The 26,357-nt window shown below is 36.4% G+C and overlaps 1 protein-coding gene across 1 annotated transcript in view; it reads right to left on the bottom strand.

Annotated features, from left to right (window-relative positions):
* Window positions 1-26,357, bottom strand: part of TBL1XR1 (TBL1X/Y related 1) — a 165,667-nt gene that overhangs the window by 108,692 nt on the left and 30,618 nt on the right. Inside the window, exon 2 of the mRNA XM_069472918.1 lies at window positions 5,021-5,097. The gene's annotated coding sequence lies outside the window, so the exon portion shown is untranslated. The remainder of the gene's footprint in view (window positions 1-5,020; window positions 5,098-26,357) is intronic.

Genomic DNA, 26,357 nt, shown 5'->3' with positions numbered 1-26,357 from the left:
CAATTTTCTTACCACTGATAAGACAATGAACTGAACTATTCAATTTCTAGATTTTCAAATTTTCAAGTAAAAAAAATCACCCTTCAAATTGACAAAAATTTTATATTCAAATAATAAGCTGGAGAACAATGACTTGTAATTAAATTATGGAATAGGCTGTTAATCATCAATAGCTTAATAAAACTGATACAGATACCACATTTTTAAAAAGCTAATAATGGACTAGAAATGCCCACTGCTCTTAAAACAAGAAAAGACTTCTTGAAAGCACAGACTGCTGGGTGCCACCCCCAGACTTTCTGTTTCAAATGCTAGATCTGGGATTCAGCCAAGAATCGCCATTTCTAACAAGTTACCAGGATGTTGTTGTTGTTTGTTTAGCTATTCATATTTGGGACTTATCTATTGAACTAAACTCTATGGTAGTCTATTGTCAGAGACTTTCATATCCCTTAGAATTCTTAGAACAAGTTCACTATAAATATTGAATAAATACATGTTTAGTAAATAATTAAAATCAATATATCTGTATTTCATCCCAAGAAAAAAAGGAACACACAATAGCACAATAGTCAAGCTTTTACACAGAAATGATATCAAAACCAAATCCTTTTCAAATAATTATGTGGAATGTTAAATTACAATATTTAACCATTTAGGTTTAGGCTTAGGAACAACAACACTAGAATGGGAGGCTCAGAATCTAGTTTCAACAATAACTTACAACATAACTCCTCAGCTGGTCAACTAACCTGTAGTTTACTTCTCATAAAATACATTCAGAATAAAAACACTAGGCTATTTGTTTTAAAGATTAATCTGCCATAGATAGATTATAATCAATATAGGACCTGCTGCTCAAGTATAATTCTTTCCATTACAAATGTTAGTGTTATGGCATGTATCTCGACATGCTGCTGCCTGACCTATACACAGAGGCTCAACCTGTGTATATAGTTCTCAACAATTCCCTTGAAACCAAGATCTTTTTTTCCTCCTCACTCTGTTGCCCATGATAGAGTGCAGTGGCATCAACATAGCTCACTGCAACCTCAAACTCCTGGGCTCAAAGGGATCCTCCTTCCTCAGCCTCCCGAGTAGCTGCGACTACAGGTGTGGGCCCATGCCCGGCTAATATTTTTACTTTTTGTACAGATGGGGTCTCACAATGTAGCCCAGACTGGTCTCAAACTCCCGGCTTCAAGTGATCCTCCTGCCTTGGCCTCCCTAAATGCTGGGATTACAGGAGTAAACCAACATGCCCAGCCAATAATCATTCTTTTATGGTATCTCTACCACCACAGAAAACAGCACAAAATTCAGCAACACCTTAAAAGCATTTAAAATAATTTGAAATTCTCAATATCATTAACTATAATTGTTCTATGATATTTCTATATAACTCCGTTGTATTACCTTCTATCTAGCTGCCCTTTGTAGATTGTGAAGGAAAAAAAAGAAAAAAGGGAGACAATGTTATTTAACGTTAAATACTCCAATACCTAACACAGTGCCTGGTATATAGCAGGTGCTCAAAAAATAAACAAAACCACTGTTGTTATTAGTATCTGTATCTGACAATTTGGGGAAGAAATAAGATCTAGAGCAGCTCCAGAAACTCAAATCCTAAGTACAAGAAAAACATACCAAATATGCACTTCTGTTTAACCTACGATAGACTCAAAGGTCAGAACAAACAATGACAGCACCACTGTGTGAAATATTAAGTCAATTTAAGGAGTTTGGGTTTTGTTGTTTTTTTTTTCTTTTTTTGTTTGTTTTTTGTTGTTTAAACATATCTAGGCAATCCTCATTTTGGGATGGTAATGAGGGACTACAAAAGTGATCAAGCGAGATTTGAAACCAAGCAAAGTGATCTTTATCAGTGGGAATTGTTCCATGACCTTTCAAATTTTGTCAAAATATTAAAAACTCTCTATCAGTTATAAATATGTAGAAAAATAAAAATATTGTAAAACTAATATTCACTTGGTATACTATAACTTTAAACCATTGCAAATTGTTTCAGTTCTTTGTAAATAACTTATCAGGTACTTTGAACAGCACTTATCTTCTTCTCATTGTATAACTCATGATACAGAGCAAGCATCTTTTATATTATAAATCTTGAGGACTTGTCATACAACTTTCTAAGTTAGGACCAGCTTCTAACATTTTATGTTTTGTACTTTCAATGTCATGAAATATCTCTGAAAGAGAGTTCCTTTGGTGTGAAGTTTTTTGTCAGTGTCACTTCTTCCAGGGCCATCATCCTTTTCATCATAATTACTTTCCTCATTTACGTCCACAAGTTGACCTTCACTAAGTCTCTCGAGCTGCGTATCAAGAGTATCTTAACCAATGACAGTGACAACATTCCCCTGGTCAGCTATTTCTTCTATAACTTCATTTATATGTGATCCAATTTTCACTTTCAGTGTTATCTTTTTATTTATTGCACTTTCGTCTTTGTTGACATTAAGTTGTAATTTTACAAAAGTTACAGGATGCTCAGAAGACAGCAGACCCATTGAGGAAAACAATATAATGGAGAAAAAAGTTTAATGGCCGTAATAAATTATGGCCATTATATTATGATTTTTTTAAAGATTTATCATGGCAAGAACCATCATATGCAATATCAAAAGGCATGACTAAATGAAGAAAACAGTTACAACTCATACCACAGACAAACAACTTAGCTTCCTTTACACATAAAGCGATACACAAGAAAATGATCCTCTACTCAGGGATACAGGAAATAAACAGCTTACGGAAAACAAAAATTTTAAAGCTTTAAGCTTTAAAAGGTGCTCAACCTCCTCGTAAGAGAAGTGCAAATTAAGATTTCACTGATACCATCTGAATGAATCTCAGATATAATGCTGAGCAAAATAAGCCATAAAGAGAGCATATACTGTATGATTTACATAAAGTATAAAAATAATGAATAGATGTATCATCAAGATAATGGTTACCTTACAGAGCCAAGGATGGAGCAATGACTGGGGTAGCAGTTACATAGGTTTGTTCAATATGTGAAAGTCATGAAGCTGTACTTTTTATGTGTTATGTATATCATAGTGAAAAGTGTATCTTTAAAAAAAATACAAGATACCATTTTTTACCTAACAATTTGGTAAGGACTAAAAAAAGTTCTGTGACACTTTGCAGTGTTCTAATATTCACACATTGCTGGTAGGAGTGTCAATTACTACAACCTCCATGGAGACAACCTGGCAGGGAAATTCTAAAATACACATATCCTTTGACCCTGAAATTCCACTATGGGAAATTTATCCTTCAAAATATGCTTGCACACATGCAAAATAACTTATATACAATGTTATTCATTGCAGCATTACCAAATAAATAATATCAATAGGGGGTCTGGAAATATTACAAAGAATGTTAGTCAAAAAAAGAATGAAGAACAAACTCTTCAGATAGTGATACGGGCATGATCATCAGGATATACCGTTAGGCTATCAAGAAGGGGTGGGGGTGGAGAGGCAAAACAGTGTGCATACTATACTACAATATTTTTAGAAAAGAAATTGGGAGAGAACATATACTTGTTTACATATAATAACGTCAGCTCTGGAAGGACATACGAAAAGCTGATAATACTGGTTTGCTCCTGAGAGGAAAACCAAGTGGCTAGGGAACAGGTGTGGAAAGATTTTTCGCTGTATACATTTTTATACATTTTAAACATTGAACCACACAGAATGTTCAACTGTTTGAAACAATTAAGTTAAATAATAATTACTTAAAAGGAAAGAGACCCATAAAGAGATGATCAGAGTCTAGACTAAAATAACTGCTGATAACTCCTTAGAGAAGGGCCATCTATTTAACAGAAATGTTTTGAAAGCAAATGCCCCCACACTGGGGTTTAGATGTACCATGGAATTAAACCAGGGAGGCTTACTGTGAGGCCAGTGGCACAATGGAACAGAAACCAGGTTTTGGAGAATACACTAAGGAGAACTTCAGGAAATCGGGGGCATCCAAGTCAAGGTATCTTAAGACAATTTGGTGAGAATCCAATAAAAGACAACTGAGAGAGTTCTAAATGCAAAATAAAAGGAAGCAGAAATGGATAAGACAGACCCCCCAGAAGTTACTGGTACTCTGGAATCAGAAAGCTGTAAGAGGTAGCACTTGAATTTTTTTTTCTCCCCTATATTACCACTGTATGTTCAAAGGTTATGCTAGCTAGCATTCACTATGAGGTTCTTGGCTCTTTTACTACATGGTACAATGGGAAGAACTCTGGTTTTGGAGACAGAATGATGTAGGTCCAAATCTGCCTCTACCAAGGAATTAATAAGAACACTCTTGAGGGACAGCGTACTGGCACTTTGGGAGGCTGAGGCGGGAAGATTGCTTGATGCCAGGAGTTTGAGACCATAATGAGCAAGATCCAGACCCAGATCTCTGTAAAAAATAGAAAAATTAGGAAGGTGTGGTGGTGTGTGCCTGTAGTCTCAACTATTGGGAAGAGGCAGGAGGATTGCTTGACACCACTGCACTCCAGCCCGGGTGACGGAGTGAGACCCTGTCTCAAAAGAAAAAAAAAAGAAAAGGAAAAAAGAAAACACAATAACAACAAAAAAACCACCCTTGAGCATAGTACTTAACTTTTGAGCCTCAGATTTACACTTATATAAAATAGGGATATTACTACCCACTTTGCGAAGTCCTCATCAGCATCAGAAATAATGCGTATGAAAAAAACTTAGCACAATGTTTGGAGAATAAAAGGCACTCAAAAAAAATGGTAGCTATTTATTACTGCCTAACTTGTTTGATAAAATACCAGAACTCTCTTTGTAGGAGACACGTTATAGAAAATCCTTTGAGTGTCTAACTCCTCCTCAAAGACATGAAACACACACAAAAAAGTAAAACTACCTTATTTGTCTAATCATAAAGACACCTACAGGAAAGTCAAGAAAAAATGAAGGAATGACAAGAACAGGGAACAGAATCACACTCACTTTTATACCCATACCTTCTTATCACTTGTTGCCCTCTTGACCTCAACACTGCATAAAGTGCCTGGTCTTCTGCAGATACTTAGTCTCACACCTAAAAGTTGGGGAGAAAACAAACTTAAATGTACAAGACACGAGACACTTTTGGCCATTCTGAATATACTTCCTCAAATCTTAAACACATTTAATAAAAGTACTGACATCTTCCCACAAAGACAAGATTCCTGCTCTACCTAACATTTACATTCTAGTGGACGATTTTTTCTTAAATGTAAATAAAAAGCACTCTGAGGGTTAAACCCAGGAGGCCTGGAATTGGCCTAAGTATATTCCTGAAGTAAGAGAAGTACCAGCATGGCACTGATGTCTGGTCAAAGCACAAAACATACTGATTTACAATGCCACTATGAAACCATGGGTCCAAGGAGCTGTGGCCTATTTGGACCAGTTTGTTGACACTGTTTATTGTTAACTGTGAATTAATGGTTTGCACCTGGTTTTGGTGAGACCTCCAAAGGGCTCTGCCATTAGGGCTAGTTAGGTAGCACAAATATGTCTATGTGGCCAGCAGGATATAAGCCCCCCACTCTGAGACTCCATGGCGAGATCCCTAGCTAGTTCCAATGTGTTCCCTATACACATAAGTGATCCTGATCTAGGAGAGAAGATATCCACACGGCCCTACATATGGAAGACAAGTAGAGCTCATGTTCAGCCTCTTCAGGTCCATTGCTGTGAGGTAGCCTTTGGTTGTGACGCAAAACCTTACTTTAAAGCAGTTGCTATACTGTATCCTTTTGCAGCAATAAACTACAGATTGATCGCACTGTTATTTTGGGTCATGTGGGTCTTGCATAGCAATCAAATTTTGTCTAATTGCCAACATTAGTGGATCCAAAAAAAACTGTAATAACTTGATGAAAAAAATAAAATAGAATGATATGATTGTAAAAAGCCATAGAGGCAACGGGATTACAGAATACGGCCAGGAAAGGCACAGGGGACATATGACCTGAGGTACAAATGACAAGAATCCATGCAAGTGATGAGAGGTAAGAGAATTCCAAGCAGACAGAACCACAGCAAGTGTATAGGCTGAGGCGAGAATAAATTTGATTCGAGCAAAAGATAAGTATGGCTAGAGAGTGGCAAGAGACAGGTGGGCCCAGATCACAGACGGCCTCATAAATGTGGACTTCAACTATTCCAACAGCTTTCTTACTGTCCTGGCTGGCTGCCTCTGCCTGTTCACATGGCCCTTCCCTCACTCCACCACTAATAATGCCTCCAGAGTGAATGTTCTAAATATGATTATGTAATTTCACAGCTTAAAATAATCGAACCCCAAATCCTTGGGTCGATATCAAATTTATTATCTCTCTCCCATCATATGACATAGTTTTGAGATATATACTGCAAGCTGTCACACACTCCACCAAAGTTCTGCTCACTTTTTACACCACATATGTGCCCAATAAACATACTCTATACTAGATAATGATTACGAACCGTACTATCTTCTTTCTGGAGTTTGAATAAAATAATATATGCATATTATTTTATGAGTAACACTATATTGGATGTCTGTTGTTTCTAGTCCTCTGATTCTGCTTCTGAGAAACTACACAGCTTCTTCTGCACAGTCTTGGGCTGTGTCCTCCACTGGCCAAAGAATGGAAACATAACTCAAGCGAGGCAAATCAGACTCTGTCCTAGACAGGTACACACAAAGAGAGAGAAACCATACAGGAAAATAATTAAAACTGATTCTTAACCACTGCCAAGTCAGCCCACTGATTCCTACAACCTAGATTCTTTGTTCTTCAGGGTTTATTAAAAACCACGAATTACCACATGTCCTCCTATTTTTTCGGCTTCACCCAACTAGACTCTGCTTCTGTTGCTTTCAACCAAAAAAACAGGACTCGTGAAAACAAGAGTGTGAAAAAGGTCAGCACAAGTCACAATGCAACAAGCAGGAACCATAAAGCAGAGAAGAGTAGAGGTTGGTCTACTGAGCAAAGAGAGAGAGAGAGAACTGAGTTATAATGGCAGAATACTAGACTTGGAAGCCAAGTACTGCTGCTACGAAGAGGAATCCATGATAATTTAGTCTCTAAGACTATGTTACATTCTAGAACACATGCCAATTATCCATAAAGCCAGAAAGCGAAAACAATCAGTTATGATCAAAACAGTGCTGCAATTCTCTGAAATACCTGGCTTCACAGCTTTAAAATGATTGTTGTTTTTCCTTACCTCCCCATTCCTTAAAGGAACTGGAGCTGGAGGTAATTTGAGAGACCGTGTTCCTTAAAACTTTAAAAAAAGGGCATACCTGTAATTTCCCCACCCTGACTTCCTCCTTTAGGTTATTATACCTCTTATATACCTTACTAACATCTTTCTCACCCTGTATGGCAATTACGTCTATATGTCTCTGCAGTTATAAAAATGTTACCTTCCTAAGGCAAAAATAATGTTTGAATCTCAGTGCCTATTTAATACAATAGCTACCATATAGTAAAAATAACAGAAACAGGTGGTCTCCAACTATTAAACATCTGTATCATTCCTAGCACTGCTAGGCACTTTGTATATATTAATATTTCTATGGGGCGGGGCTGGAGCACCAACTAGTCCCCATGGCTGCTGCTCCGGAGCCCGGCGAGCCCAAGAAGGGGAAGCCATTTAAGCTCCTAGGAATTTTAGATGTTGACAACATTCCCTGTGCAAGGGGTTCGGTATTACATGGTTCATTAGGATCTCTTGTGGCTGGCCTTGGACATTTTTTGTTAACTAGTAGAATTAGAAGATCACGCCTGTAATCCCAGCCCTCGGGGAGGCCAAGGCGGGTGGATCATTTGAGCTCAGGTGTTCAAGACCAGCCTGAGCAAGAGCGAGACCCCGTCTCTACTAAGAAAATAAAAAGAAATTAGCTGTACAACTAAAAATATATAGAAAAAATTAGCCGGGCACGGTGGCGCATGCCTGTCTGTAGTCCCAGCTACTCGGGAGGCTGAGGCAGGAGGATCGCTTAAGCCCAAGAGTTTGAGGTTGCTGTGAGCTAGGCTGAACCCCACGGCACTCTAGCCCAGGCAACAGAGTGAGACTCTGTCTAAAAAAAAAAAAAAAAAAAAAAAAAAAAGACGATGATGATCGTGATGTTGGAATAGGAGGATTTATTTTGGTGACTTTAGGATGCAAGTTCCATTGCAGGTATAATTATGCAAAGCAAAGAATACAGGAAAGAAGTGCCAGAGAAGGAATTAAAAATATTACATGAAAACACCCACCTTGATCCTAAAAGAAAACAAACCAACAGCGACAGCAGCAATTAAGCAATCTTGGGCATAGAAAACCAAACATAATTCCCTGATATCAAGATGAACAAAGCTAATATTAATCACATAAAACATTTTATGTACAATAAGGTCATAATCAAGTAAATAATGTATAAGTTGTAAAAAAAAAAACAAACATATTTCTAATCCTCACAATCAAGCTAAGAAGGTATTATCATTCCCACTTTATAGTTGCAAAAACAGACTTAAAGAAGGAAATTACCTAAAATCATTGAGCTAGAAGAACCTAGGTCTACTTGAATCCAAATCTCTCCAACTTTACACTATTACAAAAGATCAAGATCTAAATCAAGGCTTTTCAAACTGCAGATCACAACCAATTTGTGCATAAGATAGTGGTGGATCGTAACCTTTTTTAATGAAATCAACAGTATAAGTACATCACATGAAGGGCAAATACCACTTCATGAAACTCTAATTTCAGTTTTATTATACACACACATGTACAAGGCAGCAATGTTAAATGTGTATCTTACTGTGCATAACAGGCAATAAAAAATCTAAAAGCCAGGGACCTAAATAAGCATTGTCTTTATTACTGTTGTAAGCATTGACGTATCCTCTCAATTTTTCATCAAAAGCCTGATGTTTAAAACATTTGAGCAATAAAATCCATCACCATGTCCTAAATATATTACCAAAAATAAACAGATAAATAAACAAGGCTTAAAAGGTGTTACATGAAAAGGCATTTGTCTTCCCCACTGACAAAGTATATTCCAAAACTACATTGCACAACCATTAAGATGGCAAAGAAGAAAAATGAACTATTTCTTACAATCTCTTCCCCGCCCCAGGGCTTTTACTAAATCATTTTCAAAAATGTTTCCCTGCTTTGCTATGCTTCACTAAAGGTAACAACCCAATTTTATCAGTTTTCTGACCATTTTCATGAGTGATTAGATAAATATTCTCTGATATATACTGTCTCTTAAAAAAAAAATGGGTTCACTCACATGTATAACCTTATACACAAAAAGAACACTCAGCAGGTGATGGCAAGCAATATGACTACAGTTATGCATGCTTTCGTCAATAAGAGGACATGAGCCCAGAGAACAGCAGTGGGCATTATGGCATACACTGAAAATTAAAATGTTCTTTGTTATGGGAGAAAAGAAATAATGTATGAATTCTCCTAAGGCACTATGCAAAAAGAAATGATCCAGGTTAAGAGAAACATATGTTGGGGGACTTTTACAATTAGTCACAAATCAGTCAACTACAACTCAAGGCAGAAGACTGAATAAATGTATCTATGGCTCCTCCTTCCCAAGGTCCCACCAAAATGGCAGGGAAAAGATTTAGATTAAAATGAAATGACAGCAGAAATATAGCAGAGCACTGCCCCCCTGAAGTACTTAAAGACAACAGTTATCCAAGGAATAGGGTGCCACTGTGCCTGCTGACTCCTCACCCACACTCTATAGAAGGAGCACTGCCGGTCCACAATGTTCCTGACTCCACTTCACAGAACCTATCACCAAACCCACCATTCAAAAGAGAAGCCACACAGAAAAAGAACTACATGCTGCAGCAGAAAACACACATCAACTGCCCATACTATCCAAAATCCACCAAATACAGGTCAAAACCTAATAGAATAAAAGAGAAGGAGCAAGATGAACAGACGTAATTGTTAACAGAGAGACTAGAAATCTAGGAAAAACATATTTTAATTCTCAATATCCTCAGAGGGACTGAAGAAAACATTGCAAAATAAAAGTAGGCCATATTTAAGAAAGAAGCAACAGTAATGGCTATTAAAAATCATTAAAGCAAAAAAAAGTAAGCGTAGTTAATAAAACAGGCATGACTAAACACCAAATTGTTTATCTATGACACCATTTCCCAGAAGGTAAAGAAAAGAAAACCATAAGTAAAAAAGCAAAATGTGACGGTCTAGGGGGAGTCCAACATCCACTTACATGAGGCACTCAAAAGTGGAGAAGAGAGATGGAGAGTAATTAATCAAAAAAGGGGCAAGTTAAACTTTCCAAGAGCTAGAGAAAAATGAGTTGTCAAATTTAAAAGATTTATATCATGACATGATAAAGGCTGAAAAAGCACTGCTCTCACAAGTCAGATTTACCATCAAGTCAAAACAAAGACATTTCAGACATTCAAAAATTGAAATTTTACTTGTATGAATAAACTGAAAAGGCACAACAGCAAAACAAAAAAGGAACCCAAGAACACACAATATGAGGTAAAGAAAAACAGTGGCAGCTGAGTATGAACCAGACGTAACAAGTGAAAAACAAAACAGGATATACTTGTCATTGACAATGAGAGATTCTCCTTTAACAGCAAAAGTTTAATAACACAGTATATTTCCTTCCTCATAAATATTACATAATAAATAAGTCATAACAATTAGTAACTTTGTTTTCCAATGTTTAATCATCCCATGGAGGGGGGTAGCTACAAACCTAAGTAGTTGCAAACTATAATCCTTAACCTGTTAAAAATAATGTATTTTTTAAAGTTGGAAAGAGGAAGAAAACATAAGGAAGAATGAAAGCATTAACTTCCTCAAAGCTTTCACATAAAATGTATCCTATGGTTAATCTATCAAGAAATAAGAGTCTTTGGCATAATTTATTATTTAAAGTAACTAAAGCAAGCAAGAAATAAACAGAACTGTTAACAGCGGCTGCCTCTGGAAGTATGGGGGAGGTAGGGGGAAAAGATATTTGTAGTTTTGTTCATACCATTCTGTACTATTTGGAGTTTTTCTATCACATGCATGCATTACTTTTAAATAATTTAAAAACTGACTTTGATTTCTAAAATGTATGGTATATGTAGAAATTAGAATACTAGGTAGCCATTAAGAATAAGATATATCTGCATTCACATGAAATAATATCTCCAATATATTAGATTATCAAGTCAACAGAACAGTATGCGTATGATCCCAATTGCTATTAAACCACATATAAATAAGCCATATTAAAATTTTTTCCCATTTTTTTATACACACCTGGAAGTACACAAACACATTTACTAAGTTATACACCAAACTCTTAACATCTGTCTTCAGTGAATTAAATGAGCTCAAACAGAACTTTTACAAGTCACTTTATCGTATACATCTATTCTATTTGGTTGGTTCACTTATTTTTATAGTACATCTATACGGCATATAAAAGATAAACTGTTGGGGAGTAGTAGCATCTCAAAAGATATTTATACACCCATGCTCATAGCACCGTTATTCACAATAGTCTAAAGGTGGAAGCAACCAAAGTGTCCATCAACAGATGAGTGAATAAACAAAATGTAGTCTATATATACAACGGAGTATTATTCGGCCTTAAAAATAAGCAAATTCTTGGGCTAAAATGAAGTGCGGGTAAAATAAAAATAAATACATAAATAAAAAGAAAATTCTGATACATGCTACAACATAGATAACTAATGAAAAGACAAACACTGTATGGTCAAATTCACAAAGACAGAAAGTAGAACAGTGGTGGCCAGTAGCTGGGAAGTGGGAGGCATGGGAAGTTGCTTTTTAATGGTCATAGACAGTTTCAGTTCTGCCAGAAAAAGAGTTCTGGAGATTTGGTGGCACAACAACATGAATGTACTTAACACTACTGAAATGTATATTTAAAAATCGTTAGGATGGTAAATTTTGTTATGTGTATTTTACAATTAAAAATGAGTTTAAAAAGTGAAATAAAAATTTTAAAATTTAGCCAGCGTGCTGGTACATACTTGCAGTCCCAGCTACTCAGGAGGCTGAGAGAGAAGGATCACTTGAGCCCAGGAGTTAAGAAGCTGCAGTAAGCTACGACAGCACCACAGCACTCCAGCCTGGGTGACAGAGCAAGACCCTGTCTCTAAAAATAAATAGATACATAAATAAAATTAAATCTAAAAATTTTTATTTAAAATTAAAATATAAATAAATAAAACACGAGGTAAAAATGATGTTAGTAGCATCTTCGTTAGTTCATGGATTCTGTATCTGTAAATTTGCCTGCTTGCTAAAATTTATAAGTAACCCATAAATTAATACTTGTGGCACTTTTCAGGTCATATGCAGACATGCATAGAATGCAGAAAAACTGGAGTTGCCCATCACACACTTACCCAGCTGAGGTCAAACAACGCAGCATTCTGCCTTCTGGTTTCAGCCATCACATTGTAAACAAACGTCTTTGTGTAGTCTCTTCAATGCCACATTTTTGCATTTGTGTGTTGCATTGTGCTAAAGTGCTATCTAGTGTTGCTAAGTGCAAGAAGGCTGTGATGTACCTTATATAGAAAGTATGTATGGCAGATAAGCTTTGTTCATAAATGGGTTATAGCACTGTTGGCCCTAAGTGCAATGTTAATGAATGAATATATATTAAATAAGGTGTCTACACAGAAACACACAAAACATTATAACTGGCTGGGCACGATGGCTCACGCCTGTAATCCTAGCACTCTGGGAGGCTGATGCAGGAGGATCGCTCAAGGTCAGGAGTTCAAGACCAGCCTGAGCAAGAATGAGACTCTTCCTCTACTAAAAATAGAAAGAAATTAGCTGGACAACTAAAAAATATATAGAAAAAATTAGCCGGGCATGGTGGCACATGCCTGTAGTCCCAGCTACGCAGGAGGCTGAGGCAGAAGGATCACTTGATCCCAGGAGTTTGAGGTTGCTGTGAGCTAGCCTGATGCCACAGCACTCTAGCCTGGGCAACAGAGCAAGACTCTGTCTCAAAAAAAAAAAAAAAAAAAAAAAAAACCAAAACATTATTACTGATTTGTTCACAAAAAAAATGTGACCAGAGGCTCACAGGAACCTAACCCTGTATTTCCCCAGAAGCAATGGCTCCATGTTTGCTAATTTAGTGTTCATAGGAACTTTTATAGAATATAAGTACTGTGAATAATGGAAATCAACTGTACTTATCTACAAGTCCAAAAAAGGAGTATTACAGCAAAAAATATTAATTCATGTCAACCACTTAAATCTTAATGTGACTTTTAAAACTTTTAAAGGCTAATGAAGCTTTTTTTTTTTTTAACAGCACATGAAGTAATGCTGGGGGAAATATTTACTCCTAAACTTAAAAATACCAGCTAACGTTTATTGAATACTTATGTGGCAGGCTTTATACTAAGCATTTTAACTTTTTTTTTTTTTTACTAGTCAAGTGCACTAGTGAGAAGGGGAGAAAGAGTAGAATGAATAGCTCAATATGTAACTGACTGTGAACAATCAAGTGAGATGACTCACTACCTTCGGACCAGCCTTAACTGGTTCTTAAGTATGAAAAGCACTTAGCTCAGTCCCTGCACAGAGTAAAAATTCAGTAATGTAGGATAATACTTATCTCATTCAATTCTTATACCCACCCTGTGAGGTAGGTGTATGAGCAAACCTTCAAGGCAATGGGAATATGAGAAAATTATCTAATTGGTTACGTTTGAGTTCAGTGAGGACACAATTATATAAGATGGGACTGATAGTTCGTTCACTCAGGCTGTAACAAAATTAAATTATCAACTATGATCATCTATAATGAAGTGCCTACTGAAAACGGCTTTGGGCACCGCAGTAGAAAACTGTGAAGGGCATGATGTAGCTATACAAGGACAGTGGAGTCGGACGACTGCTTCTAATAGCACTGGAGAGTGCTATTCAAAAAAAAAAAAAAAAAAGTGGGCCACAGTGGCTCATACCCGTAATTCTAGCACTTTGGGAGGTGGGAGGATCGCTTGAGACCAAGAGTTTGAGGTTGCTGTGAGCAATGATGACCCCAGTGCACTCTAGCCTGAGCAATAGAGTGAGACCCTATCTCCAAAAAAAAAAAAAAAAAAAAATGGGGAGGGGTGGGGTGGTGGCAGCATTGGCCTGCAGAAGGATCACTTGAGCCCAAGAGTTTGGAAAAGAAAGAGAGAGAGGCACATTCACAGTATAAATTCTTGACTCATGGCACTGACCAAAAAGGCAGTTACTAAGTATGACATAAAAGAATCTTTCTCCATTCTCTAAAGCAGGAGTCAACAAATTATTTTCTGTAAAGGGCCAGATGGTGATTTTTATTTAAGGCCATACATAGGTCTCTGTTGTGACTCCCCAAGTGTGTTGTTCTGAAGTAAATGCAGCCATAACCTATACATAGATAAATTAGTATGGCTGTGTTCCAATAAAACTTCAGATATGAAAATTCTAATTTCATATGATTTTCACTTGTCATGAAACATCATTTTTTTTTTCTATGATTCAAAAATGTGAAAAACATTTTTAACTTGTGGGTGACACAAAGTCACGTGGCAGGCCACATTTGGCCTTCACGCTGCAGTTTGCAAACCCCTACTCTAAAGCTTTGAAAGACAAAAATCAAATGCATAGTCTGGTTTTGCTGATTATTTAGTTGTAACGTCAAGTGGTGCCAGGCAAGGTTAAAGAAATAGGAATCTAGTGATTATCAAACTGGTTTGTCTGCAAGAACCTTGGAAAGTCCCTAAAACCATAATAAAGGACATTCCACTATAATATTATGTGATCTGTACCAGAAATAGGAAAACTACAATCCAAGGTCCAAATCTGAACCATTGCATTTTTGTAAATAAAGTTTTATAGGAACACAGACATGCTCATTTATATATTATACATTCTATGCTGCTTTAGCACTACAATGGCAGCACTGGGTAGTTTTTTTGTTTTTGTTTTTTTCCAGTGACTATGTATAGTATATCTGGCCCCCTAGAGAAAAAGTTTGCTGACCCTATATCTACACAATCAACTATGGCATACAGAGAGGCCTGACAAAGGGGACATAGCTACCAACATAGAAAAAAATCAGACTCTCAAGGTTCCCAGACCCAGAACCTAGAATGAAGGTAAGGCAAAATACCCTTTAGACAAGGCTGTATAATTACACCACAAGTACTGTGATTTTCCTGTTGGCTTTCCACAAAGATCACAGCCACTTATTGAAATACCCATATCTATCTGAGACTATAAAATCTAACTCAAACTAATCTCTGAGGACCTAGATAGCACCACTGTGATACACTTGTCAGAATGAGGGATTACAGTGGTCAAATAATACATGTTTTGGCCCAAGTCTATTTATCAGAGAGTGGATCAATCCTCCCAGCTCATGGTTATTTCCCCCAGGTGTTGAATGTAGAGTTGCAAAGGATAGTCTCAGTTTACCATCAGCTAGCAAAATCCCCACATTGATGCCATGACAGAGTAGCAGGGTGGTAGTTTACCAGGAAAGGTCAGGTGGAGAACCCTGGAGATCTCCCTCCAAACAAAATTAACATTGCACTCTCTGGAGAATTATCAAAGAAGTGAAAGATGCAAGGGGTTGCAATCCCCAGCAAATATCTACTTACTACAACCGTCTGGCTAATGAAGAACACAAATATTCTTAGAGAATGACAGTATTTTAATCTTTAGAAGCAAAGCCGGTATCCAAATATGATCTGTTTAGTGCAGTACCTGGTACACAGCAAATGGTTTCTCTATCTCTACAAACAGAACTCTGAAAGCAATTTGCTTTCATTTGGCTTGGACAGCAGTACACAATCACTGTATTGTCTCAGGTTAAGTCAATTTTCCAGCTTTCACATGATCTTAATTATTTCACCACACCACTGGACATCACGCTGGTCCTCTACACTGGTAACATCAGGCCAGAAGGACTCTGTGAGGAGGAAGTAGCAGTACTCTAGATGCCTTGATAGATATGCACGCCAGAAAACAGAAAATAAGTAACGAGAAAATATAGGGTCCTGTGAACACTAAACGAAGTTCTAGAGGCCAATGGATTATGGCATGTCTGGACAGCCCCTCCAGAGTGAAAGACAAATCACTGCACGTCATATGTCCTACAACTAAGAAGCAAAAGGCTTGCTGGGGCTCTTTGGATACTGAAAACAACATACATCAATTTTTGTGTGCTGCTCTGTTCTATTCACTGAGTGATCTGAAATCCTACAATTTTAAGTGTGGCCCACAGGAAGAGAAAATTCTCTAACCAATCCAAGCTGCAGTACAATTAGCTCTGTCACTTGACCATGATGATTCTATGACTACAATGCAATGATGCTCCACGTGTGTCAACTGATTAGTGCCATCAGGAGCCACTGGCAAACCCCTTTAGAAGAATATCAACAAAGACACCCAAGGGTTTTTAAGGCAAAGTCATGCCTTCTTTGTCAAATCAAGATTCTCTTTGAAAAAAGTTCTTATATTTTTGGTATACTTGCAATGGTAGAGAATAAAGATCTAACCACAGGTGAGAATGAAATCTGAGCTGCACATCTGGAATTATCAACATCTGATCCATCAAGTTAAAGCTGATGTGACAAACACTCCATCATCGTGTGTTAATGGTATACACAGGACAGTATTCAGGCTGATTGTAAAGCATGAGCAGATAGCTTACATTTTCAGGATGTCTATTCCTGATAAAATGCTATTTCTTCCTCAAACAAGACCTATACTATTAATAAATAAGGGGATTCTTTTACGATTTGCTAACTGAAAAGGAAAAAATATGATCCTAGATTACAAACAACTCTGCACCATATGCTGGTATCACCCAGAAACTGACTCTTTTAATCATACTGCCCCATCTGGGATAGCTCTTAAAGGAAAGTTAAAAAGAGAAATCCTCCCAATGGGCAAAATACCTTATGGTCCATACTGTCAAGAAGGGGAAAGACAGTGAGATACATACCACTTCCTGAATGGGATCTAATCATGTGGCTAGACTTCCAGGTCAGGTCCTCACAAGAAACAAGTATGGGGAATGAATCTGATACATAGCTGCAAAAAGGAGCAATATATTTCATAGTCTTTTCAGATTGCTATGACTATTATTCTTTGATATTATACCAAAACTCAACAACTGATAGTTTCATCAAGGTTCACTGCAATGTGAAATTTTAAATCCTATTAATGAACTTTTCATACTCTTACATTAAAATCTGCTGTTTTGGCAATATTGAATAGACCTTTTACCCATGCATGATTTTTTAACATCATGCATCAATTAGAAAATATTGGTCTACTGAGTCAAGCAGATCTCCCAAATGTTGGCATTTCATTGTAAAGCATAAAAAATTTCAAAATTACATTCACTACTATCATTACCAAGCTCATCAGAAAAAGCCTAAGTATACTGGCAAGCTGTCAATTTTGCAGTAGCTAATAATTTTCCAAAATCCTAATTTTCAATTGAAATCTCAGATTTTATCATTGGAAACAAATACTGTCAGTTGCTTTCCTTAAAGGATCACTTTGTCCATTTGAAAAAGTGTCTGTCAAATGCTCATGTCAGAACAACCACGGTGAATCATTGTTCAAGTAAAAATGAAAAGAGGCTAGTTTAGCTCATAACTCAAATAATCACACGTTTTCCCTGTGACAGCCATCATAATTCCACAGTCAGAGGTGTTTTATTGAACACTTCTCATTTCATCACAAAGACTGTTAAAAAGATGCATGCTCTTAAGTTTTTTGTACACAGTAAATACGTGGTGGTGGTGAAGAATATAGTTTGAAGCAACTGCACTGATTTTTTCTAATCAGCAAGTTTTCCAAAGCATTTTTTTTTTTCTTTTTGGAGACAGGGTCTCGCTCTGTTGCTCAGGTTAGATTACAGTGGCATCATCATAGTTCACTGCAAACTCAAATTCCTGGGCTCCAGCGATCCTCCTCAGCCTTCCTAGTAGCTGGGACTACAGGTGCGCACAACCACACCCAGCTATTGTTTCTATTTTTTGTAAAGACAGGGTCTCCCTCTTGCTCAGGCTGGTCTCAAACTCCTGGCTTCAGGCAATCCTCCCACTTCAGCCTCTCAAAGTGCTAGGATTATAGGTGTCAGCCACCATGCCCAGCCCAAAGCATCACTCTTGAACCACAGTACAAATGTCAATACAGTGAAAAAAGCACTTATGATTATTAAATTAGTTTTAACCATAACATGGTCCTGGGTTCAACAGGCAGCACTTTAATGAACCACTATTTCACTAAGACAAAAATGTATTTTTCACTTTTATTATGTCAGATTTGGGTTGGCTACAGGTATCTTCTTCATTCTGGAATCTGGCAAAAGAAACAGCCTTTATCTGGCACCTGTTTTTCTTGGGGCAGAGGAAAATAAGTAAAAATTGCTTAATGCAAATAGCCCCTACAGCTTTATGATGGATATCACTTCTATTCATCTTCCATCAGCCAAAAGCAAGTCCCATGGGCAAGCCTGGTGTCAACAGGAACAAGAAAGTATCCCTCTCATAGGTAGGGGTTCCTGTAGAGATGCCCAGTAAAGAACAAAAGCAATAATTTTTTAATAATCCAATCTACTACAAGTAACAAGTTCCCCCTCACCTCCACACCAAACAGTACCGTATTTCACAGGGGACAAACAGCCACCTGGTAGCAAGACAGTAACACTCAGGATCTTTCCACCATGATGAAACTTAGCTCTGTGAAAACGACATTTAGCTTTCATAAACAACCTTATTGTTCTGGCTACCCTGGAAACAAGTCCATTATTTATAATACTTTTGTTTCGAATGGAGAATGAGCTTTATGTTCTGAATAACCAATTCACATACCACCTTAGAACACAAACCTTCCATGAATTGTAGAATTTTTAGGTGAGAGCATGTTCCAGCTGTTTGAAGTTTACAAAAGGAAGTAAGTATGCTGATGTGGGGGACAAGTAAGTGTCTGCTTTTACCGACATCTATCATATTCATCACTACTAAAAGTTTGAAGAGACTTTTTAATTTGTAGATATTTCTACATTTTGGAGATTGATCTACCACTTAGTGAAGAAATTAGAATTTAAGATTCCCAGCCTCCTTTATAGCTGGGGACATAGCATATTATTCGATCTCTAAAATAAATTTTCTAGAGACCCTGATTTGGAAGTAAGCAATGGTAGAGCTTCCATTTTTGCTCATGCTCAAGGCAGCAGATACATCTGGCTTTTCATGGTGGCACCAGCCAAAGTTAGCCCATTCTCAGTGTTGCAATTAAGAGTACCTGTCAATAAAACAGCACCAAAGAAACAACAGCAGTAGCATCTGCAACCAAATTGAGTACCTGGTATTTAGTGCTCAGTATGAGTGGCTTTCTCAAACATAGTTCTACAGTATAGTCTTGGGCAATGTTCCCAGAAGATTGGACTTAGATCTGTATCTCCAGCACTTCTCAATGATCCTGTAAGCTACCTAATATTATGTAATAATTCCTTACTCTGATTACAATAGGTGAATTCTGTTGCTTACAAATGAAGAACTATAATATATAATTATTCTCATTTTACATATAAGAAACAGATTAAAATGGCTAAGTACTTTACTGATAACAGGAACAGGCTTCTTAGATTTCAAAGCTTTTTTGCTTATTTTATAATGTACTAATTGTACAATTACTTTAATAGTACAGGAAAGCAACTGAAACAAATTTATCATCACTGCTCTAAAACAGGAGCTGGTACACTATGGCCCATGGGCCAAATCCATCCTGCTTTTATACGGCCCACAAGCTAAGAATAGTTTTTTACATTTTTAAATGGCTGGGAAGAGAAAGAACATGAAAAGCATATGAACTTCAATTTCAGTGTATAATAAATAAAATTTTATTGGAAAACAGCCATTCCTATTCATTCACATTCTGTCTATGGCTGGTTCTCATTTCAACAGCAGACTTGAGTAGGTGACTAAAATATTCATATCTGACCCTTTACAGGAAACTGAGTTGACCTCTGCTCTAAAAATTACTCTATTATAACTAAGGAAATGCCAATGTAAATAAATCTTAAAGCAAGTAAATATATATTTGTATCATTCCAAATTATCTACTTTGAGAATGACATACGTAGCATACTACACAATTCACCCAATAATTAAAGTTAAACCAGAAAGGCCCATTTTTTCTCCTGCCTATCTGATTCCATAGCAAGGGTATCAAACTAGCAGTTAGTGTCAAAAGGGGCTGTTTTCAGAACAATCAGGATGACGGTAACCAAGAGCCAAATGCACCCCTAATTATTCACCGTCCCCAGAAACTGAAAAGGTCAGTAGTAAGAGAGACTTTTCAAAAAATTAAATAATTGGTCTTGAGTTTTAAAGGGATGTATGACAGAACAGTAGTCAAGAACACAGAAGAGGGGCAAACAGTGCAGTGTCAAAAGGGTTGACATTCAGCAGAGACTAAAGAATTCCTTAAAACTAAGCAAATTGAGCCAAAAAGAACAGAAATTCACTGGCCAATGACTCGAACGTGCAGCTGCTAAGAGATGCTCACAGTAGGATGGTTGCCTTTATGCATGCCAAAATCCAGAGACCAAAAGTTACCAGGTCGTTAAAACTGAAAATTGACCAGTTTTATATCCTTCCCTCCTCTTTCAGCAACTACAGATTCAGTTACCTAGCAAAACAAAAAACCTCTTTAAAGCACTGTCTTACCCTGTCATGTAGTTTACTGTAGAATTTTTCTTCCCATTTGTTGGTAGTATCCCAGGTCTACCTGACTATCCCCAGCCCCAAAAATGACCTTCTGTGTAGAAAAATATGTCCTGTAAGCCTTTGACCAAGCAGCTGAAAAGACAACTAAGAGAAAGTAATTATCTAAGGACACCGACATAATCCCAGTTAAGGTAGGCTGGGAATGGAGTAGGAGGAGATATTAATAAGGAGAAATAGTCCCAAAGTTTTTCTTTATTTTACCTTCATTTAAAAATTAAGACACAAATTGGAACAACCTGTCACAATCTGAGATCTGATCTCACTATATTGGAATATGAGTTGGTTGTTCAGAACTGAAAACATATCCTCTCCTGAAAATAAGGTTACATGTGATATACTTGTTTCTAAGCTAATTATAATAACCAAAAAGCTCTGTATAATCACAGAATCATAAGGCACTTTAAAGATCATGTTCAGCTCCTTTATTTCGTAGATAACGCTGCTGTGGTGAGGAGAAAGTTGAGTCACTTGCACCGGGTCACACATATTAAGTCCAGCTTTCTATCAGAAAATTTTAAAAAATTAAAAATAAAGAACTCAAAACTGGTAAGATTCAAAGATTCACAGCCACAAGAAAAATAAAAACAACTGCACAGTAATTCCTGTCCCTGACACCAGAAGGACATTTCCACTGGAAGTCCCCATGAAAGGACATCATTAAATAATAAATAGCATCTTCAATAAAATAAAATTCTAGCCCAACAGGCCCTTAATACACAAAGAACATATCTTATTAATAAAATCTTCATAAAATTTCTGAATATAGCTACAGGCCCACAGTTCCCAACTGAGCCACACAAGCACAAACTCAGAACTGCAGGCATCTCATCAAAAACAATGCAAGGCAGAATATACTGGAAAGACTTCAAAGTGCTCAAGTAAAAAGGTGACAACACATAATTCTATACCCAGTGAAAATAACCTTCAAAAATGAAACAAAGACTTTACCAGACAAACTAAATCTTACAGAATTCCTCAACAAGGAACCTAACTAAAAGCAATGTTAAAGGAAGTCCTTTAGCAGAAAGAAAACAACACATACAGGTAGAAACTTCAATCCACCTAAGGGAATGTAGAGTGCCAGCACTATTAAATGTGCATGCAAATATAAAAGACTTTCATTTTTTAAATTTCTCTAGATGGTTATTAGCTGTTTAAAGTAAAAATAATAATATACCTGGTGCTCATAACATCTGCATAAATAAAACGTACAGCAAAACCAGTACCAAAAAGGGAGAGAAACAGATGTATACTATAAGAGTCTAACACTATACGTGAAATGCTATAATTTTACTTGAACATAGACTGTAAAAAGTATACAAAAATTAAATTCTAGGGTAGTCACTAAAATCAAAAAAGTAAACAAAGAAATATGGCTAAAAAGCCAATAGTAGAAATAAATGAAGTGCTAAAAATTACTAAATCAACAAGGCAAGAAAAAGAAAGAGATGAGACAAATAGAAAACAATACCAAGATGGTATAAATTTAACCACGTTAGAAATTACATTATATGTAAATTATCTAAGTCCCATAAAAAGAGAGATTGCTAGCCAAGATTAAAAAACAAAAATCCAACCACATGCTGTTTACAAGAATCCTACATTAACTATGAAAACAGATTAAAAGTAAAAGAATGGAAAATATAAATCATGCAAAAAGTAGAGATAAGAAAGTTGTAAGTGTAAATCGATTACATTAATACTGAACAAGGTATTTTAGGAGAAGGACTAAGAAAAACATTTAATAATGATAAAGTGGTTAATCCATCTCAACAACAAAAAAAATCCTAAGTGTGTGCACCTAACAACCTAACTTGGAAATATACGATATGCAGAGAGAAATAGCTAAATCACATTTAGAGTCAGAGATTAAAACTCTTCCCTCTGTAAACAATAAATATAAAAATCAATAATACAGAAGATCTGAACATTTGACTAACTTGATTCAAACTGATATTTACAGAAAACACCATCCAACAAAAACAGAATACAAAATCTAAGTGAAAATAGAACATTAACAAAATAGATGACATGCACAGCTTTAAAACAGATATAAAGCTAAAAGATTATTTTAGAGTATTTTCTCTGACCACAAAGGAAAGACTTGTACAAAGTTTCCAAATATTTGAAATTAGATAAACACACTCCTAAAAATAAACATAGCATCAAAGAAGAAATCACAAGGAAAATTAGAAATCATTTTGAATTACATGAAAATAAAAAAAGCCTATCAAAAATTGTGGAATGCAGCTCAAGAAGCACTTAAAGGAAAATTAATGGTTCTAAATGCTCTATAATACCAAAAAAACCAGGATTTGCTATCACTGATCTATGAATAAGTTTAAGAAGCTAGAAAAAGAGCAGCAAACTAAACTCACTAATTAGAAGGAAAGAAAAGGCTAAACTCAATACAACAGTAAACGAACACATAATAGAGAAAGAGCAGTGAAACAAGTGTCTTTTAAACAAATCAATAAAATTGATATACCTCTCCCTAAACTGATCAAAAAAGGCATACATTGCTAATTATGAGGAAAGAAAAAAGATAACATAAACAGAGATCCCATACTTATTAAAAGAATACAGATATTAAGCTAATAAATTACATAATTGTAAGATATAAAAATCCTTTGAAAGATGTGAATTATCAAAAATGACTCAAGAAGGGGTAAAAAAAAAAAAATCTACATTGTCCTATATCTATAAAAGAAACTTAATTTGTTGTTAAAATCCTTTCCACAAAGAAAACTCCAGGCTCAGATTGCTTTTCTGATGAACTGTATCGAACATTTAAAGAAAGAATAGAAAACCTACTCAAACTCTCTAAAAAACAGAAAAGGTAAGAAGAGCATTTCTCAACTCATTTTCTGAAAATTAGCATTATCTTAATACCAAAACCAAAGACAGTAGCAAAAAAACACCCAAAAACTATAAACCAATGTCCCTCGTGAACACAAGTAGAAAAATTCTTAATAAAATACTAGCAAATCAAATCAACAACATATAAGGAGGATAGTATATCATGACTCTGGAATGCAAGCAAGGATGATTTAACATTTGAAAATGAGTAAATGTAATTCACCATATTAAAAATAAAGGAAGGCCAGCTGACGTGGCTCACGAGTGTAATCCTAGCACTTTGGGAGGCAGGAGGATCACTTAAGGCCAGGAGTTCCATACCAGCCTGAGCAACATAGCAAGACCCCATCTCTACAAAAAAAAATTTTTTAATTAGCTGGGTGTGGTGGCATACACCTGTAGTCCTAGCTACCCAAGAGGCTGAAGCAGAAGGATCCTTGAACCCAAGGAGTTTGAAGTTATGATTGTGCCACTGCACTCCATCCTGGGTAACAGAGCGAGACCCTGTCTCAATCAACCAACGAACAAACCAACCAACCAACCAAATAAATAAATAAATAAATAAAGTAAGCAAGCAAGCAAGCAAGCAAGCATATGTGACCATCACAGTAGAGGCAGCAAAAACCTGACAGAATTCAGTGAATGAAAATTCTCAGCAAACTAGGAACAGACTAAAACATCCTCAATTGGATAAAGAGCATCTATGAAAAACCTATAAGTAACATCATATTAGATGGTGAAAGAATGTTTTGCCCCTATGCTGGAGAACAAGGCAAGAATGTCCTGCATCACCACACACATGCAATGTTGTACTGGAATCCCTAGACAGCTGAAATAAAGCAAGAAACAAAAGGCATACAGATTAGAAAAAATAAATTGTCTTTGTCTACAGACAATATGAACATGTACACAGATGATCATAAATAAGTCATCTACCAAAAGAAAAGCTGACCTTTGACAAAGATACTAAGGATCTTCAAAAGGCAAAGGATAATTTTTTTCAACACATGGTTCTGAGGGCCGGGCACAGTGACTCAGGCCTGTAATCCTAGCTCTCTGGGAGGCCGATGCAAGCGGATCGTTTGAGCTCAGGAGTTCAAGACCAGCCTGAGCAAGAGCGAGACACCATCTCTACTAAAAATAGAAAGAAATTATCTGGCTAACTAAAAATATATAGAAAAAATTAGCCGGGCATGGTGGCGCATGCCTGTTGTCCCAGGTACTCAGGAGGCTGAGGCAGTAGGATTGCTTGAGCCCAGGAGTTTGAGGTTGCTGTGAGCTGGGCTGACGCCACAGCACTCTAGCCAGGGTGACAGAGTGGGACTCTGCCTCAAAAAAAAAAAAAAAAAAACCAACAACAAATGGTTCTGAAACAACTGGATAGTCATACAGAAAAAAAAATGAACTCCAACCTTTACCTCATACCATACACAAAAATTAAATGATTTTCGTTTAATTTTTGATCACAGATCTAAATGTAAAAGCTAAAACTCTAGAACTTCTAAAAAGAAACAGGATAAGTTTTCTTAAGGCACAAAAAGCAGAAATCAAAGATAAACTAATGGCCAATAAGCATATGAAAAACTGCTCAACATCTCTAATCATCAGGGAAATACAAATCAAAACCACAAGCTATCACCTAACCTCCAGTGAGAATGGCTTTTATCAAAAAGTCCCAAAACAACAGATGCTGGTGTGGATGTGGAAAGGGAACACTTACACACTGTTGGTGGGACTGCAAACTAGTACAACCTCTATGCAAAGTAGCAAGAAGATACCTCAAAGAACTGAGAGTAGACTTACCATTTGATCCAGCAATCCCACTTCTGGGTATTTACCCAAAGGAAAAAAAGACATTTTATAAAAAAGACACTTGCCACTGGAATGTTTATAGCAGCACATTCGAATTCATAATCGCAAAGTTGTGGAAATAATCCAAGTGCCCATCAATACATTAATAAGATGTGGCATATGCATACCACGAAGTGCTACTCAGCCATTAAAAAAAAAATGGTAAACTAATACCTTTGTAACAACCTGGATGGAACTGGAAATCACCCTTTTAAGTGAAGTATCACAAGAATGGAAAAACAAAAACCACATGAACTCACTACTAAATTGGAACTAACAGATCAACACTCACGTACATATGGTAGTAAAATTCAACAGAAATCAAGCAGGTGAGGGGGAAGGAGAGGATAGGTGAATTCACACCTAACAGGTACAATGCGCACACTATCTGAGTGATGGACACACTTACAATTTTGACTCAATCTGTAGAAAAGCAATTCATGTAGCCAAAACGTTTGTACCCCCGTAATATTCTTAAATTTTAAAAATTAAATTTAAAAAATTAAAAAAATTTAAAGTTATAAAAATCTGGACTTTATCAAAATTTAAAATTTCTACTCTACAAAAGAGTATAAAAAGGAATGAAAAAACAAGCCATATAGCAAAAATAATCTATGTAATTCTGACAAGACTCGTAGCCAGTATAAAGAAAGTTCCAATTTTATGAAGACATACAACCCAAATTTTTAAATAAGCAAAAATATTTGCACAGTTCACAAAAGATACATGAATGTCATCAAGGAAATAAAAATTAAAACACAAGGAAATACTA

The sequence above is a fragment of the Eulemur rufifrons genome, chromosome 7 (genome assembly GCF_041146395.1).
Source record: "Eulemur rufifrons isolate Redbay chromosome 7, OSU_ERuf_1, whole genome shotgun sequence".
Lineage (NCBI taxonomy): Eukaryota > Metazoa > Chordata > Mammalia > Primates > Lemuridae > Eulemur > Eulemur rufifrons.
Note: the sequence above shows the minus strand (reverse complement) of the source record. Positions and strands in the feature narration are given on the sequence as shown.